Below are 12003 nucleotides of genomic sequence, written 5' to 3' on the forward strand. Positions count from 1 at the left end.
GGTTTGCATTTAGACTACAGTAAGATTTATAATTATTTCACTTAACTTAGAGAGGGCAAGAATTCATTTAATAGACGATAAATTTATTTTGATTTCAGATATTGAAATTGAATAACCTAAAAAGTTAGGAATAGCACTAATGTTACATTCATGTTTTAAATTTACTTAAATAGATTAAAAAAGGTTGAGAGTTAGGATTAATTTATAAAATTAAAAAAAAAAATTAAAATTATTTTAATTTGAGGTTGAGACTTGATTAACGTTAAATGAAGAGATTATTACGGAGATTAATTAAAAAAATGAATCTAAATAAAATTAGGTCAAGGGTTGATCATAATGACATTTAAAGTAATTAAATGACATTTTAATTCGGATTAGGCACACGTTTAGAACGATGGTTAAGTTTCCGATTAGGTACAAGGAATAAAGGGAACCTCTTGGCAATATGTTTTAACAGCTGGAATTTACTGCCACTCATAGCAGAAATACAATGATGTATATTTATAGTAGAAACAAGGACTGGATGTAGTGAATAAATGCATTCAACGCATGGACTGCGAAGGGCAATAGGAACCATAACACTACTATGAGATGGATTTCAATGCACTGTGAAAATGCCTGACGAGTAATACAGACCCCCCTGTAACACATGTTTGTCTATAAGTTAATTCATCATCCTGAAGAGGGCCGGTAACTCTCCAAAGGATCTTAACTAAATAGTTTTATTAGTTAAGTGTTCAATTTTTAACCTGGGGACACTTTTCCAAGTTAATATAATACTTGCAATAAACACCCTGTTCTTTTGGAAGTTTTTGCATAATTCTCACATTGAGGTTGCCACCACGGAGTGCTGGTCTTATCAATGTCGTGAATAGGCAGGCTGAGTATAGGAATTTATATAAAGGTTTTGAAGAGAGGTGATGAAAAGGAGAGGACAGAACTAAGGTAGGCTAAGTATAGGAGATCAAATAAAGGTTTCGAAGAAAAGAAAGGTGGTGAAAGTAAGAAGATCGAACAGGCAAACCTACCATTTCATGAGCCAAAAGATAGGCACATGACTCCCCTTGAGATGGGTAAGACGACAGCCCTCACCAGCGGGCGAGGTCACCAGCAGACAGCCCTCACCAGCAGGCGAGGTCACCAGCAGACAGCCCTCACCGGCAGGCGAGGTCACTCACAAATCAATCTCACATCCTTGATACAGCCCAAGCGAGTCATTTCTAGAAGCGCTGACATTTGCTTACAACCTGCATCCAAGACCTCCCACCTCAGCAAGGAGCTCCTCCTCACACCGTGCAGAGACTACAACTGCCCAGGAGTCAACTCTACGCCCCACTTCCACCCCATGAGCTCCCTTCAGGTTCTTCAGCTGTCCACCGCCTTAGAGTCCATCACACGCTAAAACAATCATCCACCTACGTCCTGAGGCTAGCCAAACGATGGCCAACCCATGCACAGATCGCTTACTAGCTCATGGCACCATTTTTGGTCTCCTGTCCTGCTTTCGATGGACCTACAGCAAACTGATGACAGCAGTGGTTGGTTCTGACTCTACGGTGGAGGTTTTCCTTTGGCAAAGCCCTTCCAAAAAGGCTATCGTATTTTAACGCAACGCACAGGTTTGCACCATATTCCACAAAAAATGGCCAAGTCTCAGAGTGACCACTGAGGCCAGCGAAGTGGTCCCATGGCACCTTTTCAGGATGGCCAATGTATCAGATGCAGCTCCTTGGCAATTCTGACATTCATAGCAGGCTTGTCTGCTGTTACTCGATCTATGTCAACCTGCTCCATATAACCCTCATCTGTCTGTCAGACAAAACCTGGGGAGCCTGTAGCACTAACATGGAGGGGTTGAGACTGGTGAATCCCCTTTGGTGTTTTTAGAAACTAATGTGTTAAAAGGAATGACTAACTCTTAAAATGTAGACTCCAACTCCACCAACCAGGATAAAGTAAACACTTTTCTTCCTCACTCCAGTTAAGAATACCACTTCCTGCCTCGCCTCCAAAGACGGCAATGGATTCTCAGTAGCTGGCCACCCCTTCTGGAACTCCTTCCCAATCAAGCAACATCTAGTCCTAAGAATCTACAATTCAGAAGACGTTTTTGTTCTAATGGAGAAGAATTGGTCTCCACCCAATGAATCTAATGTCACTTGAAGCTCTACAACATAAAACCTGGGAGTACCAGTGGAACGTCATAAGAGGTTTATAGGTCACCGTTTTGCTGTGGAAATGTTTTATTGGTACTAACATCCAATAACTACCTGAGCCTTACTACGAAACAGCTATGCTTGAAGCGCTTTGAGGGATGTGAGGTGAACTTGAAGTCCTGGAAAAAAAGAGAGGGAGAGAAATCACCATCTTTGTGCCCCGCGTATAGAACAGTCACTTGCATCCTGGATGACAGGGATAAGCACCAATGATCATTCACGGGCGCGCACCTTGTAGGTGACAGGGATAAGCACCAATGATCATTCACGGACGCGCACCTAGTAGATGACAGGGATAAGCACCAATGATCATTGACGGGCGCGCACCTTGTAGGTGACAGGGATAAGCATCAATGGTCATTCATGGACGCGCACCTTATAGATGACAGGGATAAGCACCAATGATCATTCACGGGCGCGCACCTTGTAGGTGACAGGGATAAGCACCAATGATCATTCACGGACGCGCACCTAGTAGATGACAGGGATAAGCACCAATGATCATTCATGGACGCGCACCTTGTAGATGACAGGGATAAGCACCAATGATCATTCACGGGCGCGCACCTTGTAGGTGACAGGGATAAGCACCAATGATCATTCACGGGCGCGCACCTTGTAGGTGACAGGGATAAGCACCAATGATCATTGACGGGCGCGCACCTTGTAGGTGACAGGGATAAGTATCAATGGTCAGGCGCAGGTGCCTACCTTGTAGAGGACAGGGATTGGCACCAGTGATCGCGTGAGAGCCCGCACCTAGTAGATGACAGTGATAAGCATCAATGATCACCCACAGGCGCACGCCTTGTAGATATGAGGGGTAAGCACCAATGATCACCCGCGGGTGTGCAACTTGTAGATGACAGGAAGACGCACTAAAGATCACCCGCTGGCTCGCACCTTGTAGATGATATGGATAAGGATCGATGATCACCCGTGGGTGCGCACCTTGTAGACGAGAGGGGTAAGCATCAATGATCCCCTGTGGACGCACAACTTGTAGATAAGAGGGTTAAGCACAAATGAACACCCACAGGCGCACGCCTTGTAGATAAGAGGGGTAAGCATCAGTGATCACCAGCAGGTGTGCAACTTATAGACGACAACAAGAAGCACCAAAAGTCACCTGCAAGCGCGTGCGTCTTGTAGATGATATGAGTAAGCATCGCTGATCACCCACAGGAGCAACTTGTAGATGACAGGGATACGCACCAAATATCACCCGCTGGCGCACACATTGTAGATAAGAGGGGTAAGCACCAATGATCATCCGTGGGTGCACACCTTGTAGACAAGAGGGGTAAGCACCAATGATCACCCACGGGTGCACACCTCGTAGATAAGAGGGGTAAGCACCAATGATCACCAGCGGGTGTGGAACTTGTACATGACGGGAAGAAGCTCTAAAGATCACCCGCTGGCTCGCACCTTGTACATGATATGGATAAGGATCGATGATCACCCATGGGTGCGCACCTTGTAGATGAGAGGGGTAAGCACCAATGATCCCCTGTGGACGCACACATTGTAGATAAGAGGGGTAAGCACCAATGATCATCCATGGGTGCACATCTTGTAGATAAGAGGGGTAAGCACCAATGATCACCCACGGGTGCACACCTTGTAGATAAGAGAGGTAAGCCCCAATGATCACCTACGGGTGCACACATTGTAGATAAGAGGGGTAAGCACCAACGATCATCCATGGGTGCACACCTTGTAGATAAGAGGGGTAAGCCCCAATGATCACCTACGGGTGCACACATTGTAGATAAGAGGGGTAAGCACCAATGATCACCTACGGGTGCACACATTGTAGATAAGAGGGGTAAGCACCAATGATCATCCATGGGTGCACACCTTGTAGATAAGAGGGGTAAGCCCCAATGATCACCTACGGGTGCACACCTTGTAGATAAGAGGGGTAAGCACCAATGATCACCTACGGGTGCACACCTTGTAGATAAGAGGGGTAAGCACCAATGATCACCAGCGGGTTTGGAACTTGTAGATGACAGCAAGAAGCTCTAAAGAACACCTGCAGGCATGCACCTTGTAGATGATATGGATAAGCATCGATGATCGCCCACAGGAGCACCTTGTAGATGACAAAGATAAGCATTAATGATCGACTGCGGCGCGCACCTTGTAGATGGCAGGGATAAGCATCAATGATCACCCGCAGGAGGTTTGCCATAGTCTGAAGTTGGGAGTTGACAGCCTGGTGCGAGGGTGCCTTCAACAGCCAGTCATCGAGGTAGGGGGACAGCTGAAATTCCTAACCTGCGCAGATGAGCTGCGACCACTGCAATCACCTTGATGAACACCCGAGGGGCGCTGGTAAGGCCAAAAGATAGTACTGTAAACTGAAAGTGCTCGTGGCCACCTTGAATCACAGGTAAAGTTTGTGGGCCGGCAGGGTGGGGATGTGAAAATACGCATCCAGAAGTCCGATGCTACCAGCCAGTCCCCTTGGTCTTGGGCAGAGAGAACCTGAGCCAATGTGAGCATCTTGAACTCATCCTTTTTGAGGAAGAGATTGACGTCAGAAGATCTAAAATGGTACGCAACCCTTTGTTGTTCTTCGGAACCAGAAATAAGCGGGAGTAGCAACCACTGCCTACTTCTGAAATTGGAACCCTCTCTATAGCCCCCTTGGCCAGGAGAGCTGGAACCTCCTCTTGGAGAAAAGTTAGATGATCTTTCGCCAGCCGTTCTTGAAGTGGCGTAGTAGGAGGAAAAGAAAGGTAAAGCAGAGAATTTCCCTCCTGAATGATTTGCAAGACACACTTGTCCGTTGTTATGAACCTCCAGTGGAGGAAAGGGTGATGGATTCTCCCTCCAACTCGAGAAGAGTGGTCTTGCAGATTCAACATCGCAAAATATAAGAAGGTGCACCAGGAAGAAGTCCAATTACAATATACATTTCAAAATAGGTCCTTTATTGTATATTATCTATTTAAAAATGGTAAGATCCAGCCGATGCGTTTAATTCCATAAACTCCTGGAACTTCATCAGGGCTGAAATCAGTCACATAAGACAAGGACCTCAAAGACCATACTTCACAAAACATAATATAGACATTGACAAAATTCACATTAACAAAAACATTTTAAAAAAATATACATTTATAAATTACTATTGACAGTGATTATGTGAATTCCAGAAACAGATTCTTGTCCTGGAGTTACCACCTATAGTTTAGGCAGGCACATTAAAAAAAACCTGAATTAAATATCCTCACATGAGACCCCATGACATACACTACAAACTACAAACTAGGAGTGCTTGGAGGCGGTGGCTGCCAAGGGCTGGATGGCAGATGAGTTCTGGCTTCCACTCTGAGGTCGGAATGAGCCGCGTCCACATCCTTGCACAACTTGGGAAGTCTGCGCAGGACGGTGACTGGGATACTGTTGGTGTGGCTGAAAACCCCTTCCACTGCCACTAAATGGGCGAAACGTAGACTGGCTATGAGGTACTACGGAGAGACCCATGGATCTGGCTGTAGCAAGAGAGTCCTTGAAGCTCTCCAGGGCTGCGTCCGCCTTCTCTCCTAAGAGCAGGGATCCGTCAAAGGGCGTGTCCATTAGATTAGCCTGGACATCACCCGAGAAGTCAGATGTTCTTAGCCAGGTGTGACTCTGTAAGGCCACAGTTGACGAAACCACTCTGCCCAGCGAGGCAGTCATGGCTAGGCCACACCTAAGGGTGAATTTTGCTGCATCTCTCCCATCCTTCACCATGTGGAAGAGCACAGCCTGGGCCGCCTCCGAGAGCTGTGGCAGCACTTGCACAATCGTCTCACAAAGGGAGTGGGAGAAATAGCCCAATAAGCATGCAGTATTCACTGACCGCAATACAAGACTTTTGGAAGAAAACAAGTTGTTCCCAAGTGTGCCTGCCTCTTGGATTCCCTATCCACATGAGCGGAAGGGAACGTGCCTTGGGATGTCGAAGCCTGCACCACCAAGCTCTCAGGGGTGGGGAGTTGGCTAAAGAACCTTGGGTCGCCCAGAGCCAGGCAATGGTGGCAAGTAATTGTCCTATTCACAGGACCACGTGCCTAGAAGGACATCAGTTAGTGCTTCTTTAAAGGGCATAGTTGTTCACAGGTGGAAGCCCCAGGCTGAAGCACTTCAGTCAGGAAATTAGTTCTGACCTGCATGGAGGGCAACTCCAATCCAAGGACCTCTGCTGTCCTCCTTACCACCATAAGCAAAAAGAACAAATGATGGACGGAATGCTCAACAATGCAAACATACACCCTTTTTGCTTTTGTCACCATAAGGGGCAAGGGTATGCCCAGATGTGGGTCCCATGATCACTGCGTCACTGAATTCAAGCTCAAGCTAGCCTGGCTAATGAGGCCGAAACCGGTCCTCGGCTGCTTGTTTCTGGTCTGGGGAGGACCTTAGGGCTGGACTGCTCCCAAGAGGAGTATGGTCAAGACTGATTTGCATATGGCTGGGTCCGAACTGGGGTGGCGTGGTGGGCAAAAAACCAAGGGATTAAACCCAGATCTGTTGACTGGGGGTGAATGTTTAAATTGTTCAGTATTCTGTCCATCATCTGTTTTTTCAGCTTTTGTCGCCCTAAGTGGAAAGGGTATGCCTAGACATGGTCCCATGCTCACTGCGTCACTGGATTCAAGCTGGCTTGGCTGATATGGGGTGATTCCCCAAAACTGGTCCCAGGATGCTGGTTTCTGGTCCAGGATCCTGGTTTCTGGTCCCGGGAGGACCGGGCTTGGCAGTTTGGGTTGACTGTTCCCATGAGGAGCAGGGTCAAGACTGATTTGCATATGGCTGGATCCAAACTGGGGTGGCGTGGTGGGCAAAACAACAATGGATTGAACCCAGGTCTGTTGACTGGAGGTGAATGCTTGCATTGTTCAGCATTCTGCCCATCATCTGTTCTTTTTGCTCCTTACCACCATGGCTCCTCCGTAGCCACAGTCAGTGGAGAGAGCATGTCAGTATCTGGGGGTGTGTCCAGTCCATTGGCTTCCCAAAGTTCCTCATACCAGTCCATCAGTTCTACTGATACATCCTGGTTTTCTAAAGGGTCCATTGAACCCTCCCATACTCTCCCGTGCCTAAATAGTCCACAAAATGTCCAGGGAAGAACATGGAACCTTTGGGTTCTGCCGGCACTGGAGTAGACATCAAGCAACGCCAGTCTGACTCAGAGTGGTCGGGAATAGGGATGGGGCTGGTGCTGCCGAAGGCATCAACTTAGGGTCCGATGCTAGGGAAGGTCACGTTGGCACGACCAGCTTCGTCCTGGGACTGGGATCGGATCCATGAGGCCCCACCAGCACAAGAGCAGTCCAATCAGATGGGGCCCCTTCTGACCCTGCGGTGCCCGAAGGCTCACCAGAGGGGTCGGTCCTCTGAAATACGTGGTGCATGGCCTCGTAAAATCCTTTTATTTAAGCGGGGGGTCGCTCCAGCTCCTAGAAATGGGGGGAGGCGCGAAGTCGACTCTGGCTCTGGAGGACCATGCATAAAGCGTCGGTGCTCCTTAACTCGTTCGTCGACGGACGACAGCCGAGCCAAAGATGAAGTCAACTTAGACTTCTTATTCTTGTGCCTCTTCCACGAGTGTCCTGAAGACCTCCTCTTTTTCGAACTGGACAAGGATCTCCGTAGCATCTCATTGGCCGGTGTTGACTGCTGGGTCGCAAGGCGCTTCAAGGCACGCTTCTGCAAGGCCTTGGGAGCCATGGCCCGACAGTCCAAGTACAAATTCAAGTCGTGGTCGTGCTCCAGAGACAGACAGGCGCCACGCCGTTTAAACCCTGTATTTCTAGAGGACATCCCTGAACACACAGAAATAAATGTACTCCACCAAAAAGTCAAAAAAGCATGTCAAAAATAGACAGAGGTGTAGCTCTTCTCCATCATAACTGACACTATCTACGCTGACGACACGCGCGCAGGGGTACGGCTCATGCAAAAGTTTCCGGATCAAGCCTGACGCCTGGGAAATTCAAAGGTAAGGCATCTACAGCTAGAAGTCTCTATCAGATACAGATATATACACATATTACTTCACAACAACCACTGCTCTCCGATGATCACCCACAGACGCGTACCTTGTAGATGACAGGGATAAGCATCAATGATCACCCACGGGCTCGCGCATTGTAGATGACTGGGATAAGCATCAATGATTGCCCGCATGCATGCACCTTGTAGATGACGGATAGGCACCAATGATCACCCACAGACACGCACCTTGTAGATGACCAGGATAAGCACCAATGATCACCAGGAGGCGCGCACCTTGTAGATGACAGGGATAAGCACCAATGATCACCAGGAGGCGCGCACCTTGTAGATGGCAGGGATAAGCATCAATGATCACCAGGAGGCACGCACCTTGTAGATGACAGGGATAAGCATCAATGATCACCAGGAGGCGCGCACCTTGTAGATGACAGGGATAAGCATCAATGATCACCCGCAGACGCGCACCTTATAGATGACAGGGATAAGCATCAATGACCACCCGCAGACGCGCACCTTGTAGATGACTGGGATAAGTACCAAAGATCACCCGCAGGTGCGCACCTTGTAGATAACAGGGATAAGCACCAAGATCACCGCAGGCGTGTGCACCTTATAGATGACAGGGATAAGCATCAATGATCACCCGCACTCCTTGTAGATGACCGGGTTAAGCACCAATGATCACCCACAGAAGAGTACTTTGCAGATAACGGGGATAAGCACCAATGATCACCCGCACACCTAGTAGATGACAGGGACAAGCACCAATGAGCACCCACAGGTGCACACCTTATAAAGGACAGAAATAAGCGCCAATGATCACCCGCAGACACGCCCCTTGTAGAGGACAGGGATAAGCACCAATGATCATTTGCTGAACGAAGGATCATGGAAGGTGGGCAATGCCAGAATATCAAGATTACTCTGAGAGAAATCCTGGCCCCTGACACTGATTTAATCTGTAGGTCGAGGCATCAGACTCCAGCAAGGCAGCCTCAGCTTTCAGTCCTTACAAGGTCAGCAAATTCACAACCAATAAAATGAGCCACAGTAACTCTTGTTGTCAGAAGTCAGAAGTGTAGTATGAAGCGCCGTGTAAAAATTATGTTACTAGATATTAGTAAAGGCAAGTAATAACAGTCGAAGACACTGCACAGGTCACCAGGGCAGCAATGACAACAGAGTAAATCTTGTGCATCTGAGGCATGCCACATTATTTTGCACCTTCTTTTGATTCAGTACGAGAAAAGCAGTTGCAAAGTGAGAGTGGACTGTTTGTGCAAGCATAACTGTATATTAATTTACTGCCCAAACTAAAGAGCTAAGCTTTAGGAGTGAGTATAGAAGGAGTTGAAGCCTCCATTAAAACAGAATAATGCATAACCTGGAGCGTAACATGGCTACTGGTACGTGCCTCCTATTCTTCAGCAACTCTTTTTCTGCCTCTCAATCTCCTTCCTGTCGACCACTGTTGCTCCTTACTCCGATTCCAGGTGTGAAGTGAGGAGCTGAGAGAATGTTTCTGTGTCTACCTTACCAGAAGATAGATGAACTGTGAAGAAGGCCAAGTTAGGGCCGAAACGCATCAGCTTTTGTCTGCCAATAAAATGTCTCTTTATGAAATTGAACCTCATGAGTGCAACCTGTATCTTCTGTTACGGGGAAATTTTGTGCAACAATAGTCACACAGGTCAGTACCGGCTCGATAAGGAGCCTGACGCAGTAGTCATGGGAAAGCAAAGATAAATATGAATATATCTGTGATGCTTAGGTGCTCTTATTGCACAAAATGCAGGAGTAGTAAGACGCTCTTTGACCTGCCAATCCAAGCAGCAATCGTATGTGAAAGGATGTTGTGTTAATTATATTTCTTAAGCGCAACGATTACCCGAAGGTGTCCTGGCGCTGGCTGCTGCCCTCCAAACAGAGCAGTACATGGTGACCTATGCACTGAAAAGCCAGGTTTTCAATCCTTTCCTAAATGCCATTAGCTCGGAGGCATTCCTAATATGGAAAGGAAGTTCGTTCCAAGCCCTTACAGCACAAGTGATGAAACCTCTTCCTCCCCGTTGACTTTTTGAAGGTGGGTATTAGCACACATTTTGCTCCCAAAGAGCAAAGGGCAAAGGGCTCTTCTAGGGACATGCTCTTGAAAACGCTGTTTCAGATATTCCGTTCCTGTCCCTTGAAGGGATTTAAAAATGGTGCACAAGGATTTAAATTGTATCCGTTGTTTGACTGGAAGCCAGTTCAGCCTTCTTTTTATTTCCTTAGTAACAGATACAATCTTTGGTGTGCCGGTAAGCAGTCTAGCTACAGCATCTTAACAGGAGTTGAAGTTTGTTTAAATGTCGCTTTTGAATGTTTAGGTGGAGGCTGTTGCAATAGTCCACCCTCGAGAGAATGAGAGAGATTAGAACTACACGTTGACTGTCTTCCGGCTGAAATGGCAATATTTTCTTAATCATTCTGAGGAGGTGGAAGCTAGCGGAAGCAACCACATTTATCTGGTCCCCAAAGGCGAGTTTATTGTGGACTATGACCCCCAGATATTTAGCACAAAGGACAAGGCAGCCACGTCACAACTCGACCTAACAGAACTCCTCTCATCAAAGAGAATGCAGCTCCAAGACACCTCGCAGAATGAAAAGAGAAAGCTACAGGCAAACATCTTCCAGCTCATTCATAACCATGTCTCACAGCAAGCAACACCTAGACATGGTCGTCGCACTCACCTAACTTGGGAATCTGAAAGAGACACGTTAGTGATAGATTGCTTACCTTAGAATATCCCCAGGCGTCAGACTGCATCCGTAAAGTTTTTCGTCAGCAGTACCTCTGCGCGACGGTAGGTTGCATCATGCGGCTCCGCGTCCGTCAGTGGCGCCGTTCGAGGTGCAGGGGTCGCTCAAGGGACCGACCGCGGAGCCATCATCATCGCTCCTCGAGGTCAATGTCTTCCCCCTTGGAATCAGGTAAGAGACGTCACAAGAAAAAGTGGAAGAAGCGTGTTCGCTCTCCGACGTCCCCCTGTCGGTCTCCGGATGTGGCCAAGGGTCCTTCCCCTACGGCTCCGTTGGAGCCTAGGAGTCCCGCGACCGACCCGCCCTATCCAGGTCCGTCGGCGACTCCAGCCCAGGTGCAAGAGTTTCTTGCCACCATGGACCACCTTTTCAGGCCTAGGGCTTCCACCAGCGTGCCTTCGGGCCCGCGGTCCCTATTGAGGGCCCTTGCTTGCCACCGCCTCCGGCGCCGCCAGCTGCTCCGGCCCCGGTGCCGCAAGGTCCTCCGCTGGCAGCTCCGGCGGCCCCTGCGGCACCGTTCCCGGCACCGCCATGGGTTCCGTTCGTCCCACCTCCGCCCTTGCCCGACTTTCCGGGCAATTTTGCTCCGGCTTGGGACCCTAATTGGGACATGGAGCCTGATTGGCGCCTTTCCCGGCCTCGTTGGAGCATTTGTCTTCCCCTGTGCCTCCCCCGCCACTGCCGCCTGAGCCTCGGACCGTGGAGGAGGGGAATGACTGGGAGGGGTTAGAGGACCCTCTTGCACGGCAGTGCAAGTCTGAACATGAGTGGGCGGAGGACTCGGAGGATGCAGGTGGCCTTGACCTCTCCTCCGAGCCTGGATTTATTTCTCCTCCCGCTGTCATGGAGGAGGGCGCAACATATCCTGTGGTGCTCCGTAGAGCAGCTGAGGACCTTGATCTGCCTACTGTCACTCCAAAGACTAACCTCCTTACTGAAGTGCTTCATCCAGCGGCAAGTAC

General features: G+C 48.5%; 1 protein-coding gene across 5 annotated transcripts in view; it reads right to left on the reverse strand.

Annotated features, from left to right (window-relative positions):
• The window catches only part of TBC1D5 (TBC1 domain family member 5), a 2224639-nt gene that overhangs the window by 687773 nt on the left and 1524863 nt on the right, over positions 1-12003 (reverse strand). The gene's annotated exons all lie outside the window — the stretch shown is intronic.

Source organism: Triturus cristatus, chromosome 10 (genome assembly GCF_964204655.1).
Source record: "Triturus cristatus chromosome 10, aTriCri1.1, whole genome shotgun sequence".
Lineage (NCBI taxonomy): Eukaryota > Metazoa > Chordata > Amphibia > Caudata > Salamandridae > Triturus > Triturus cristatus.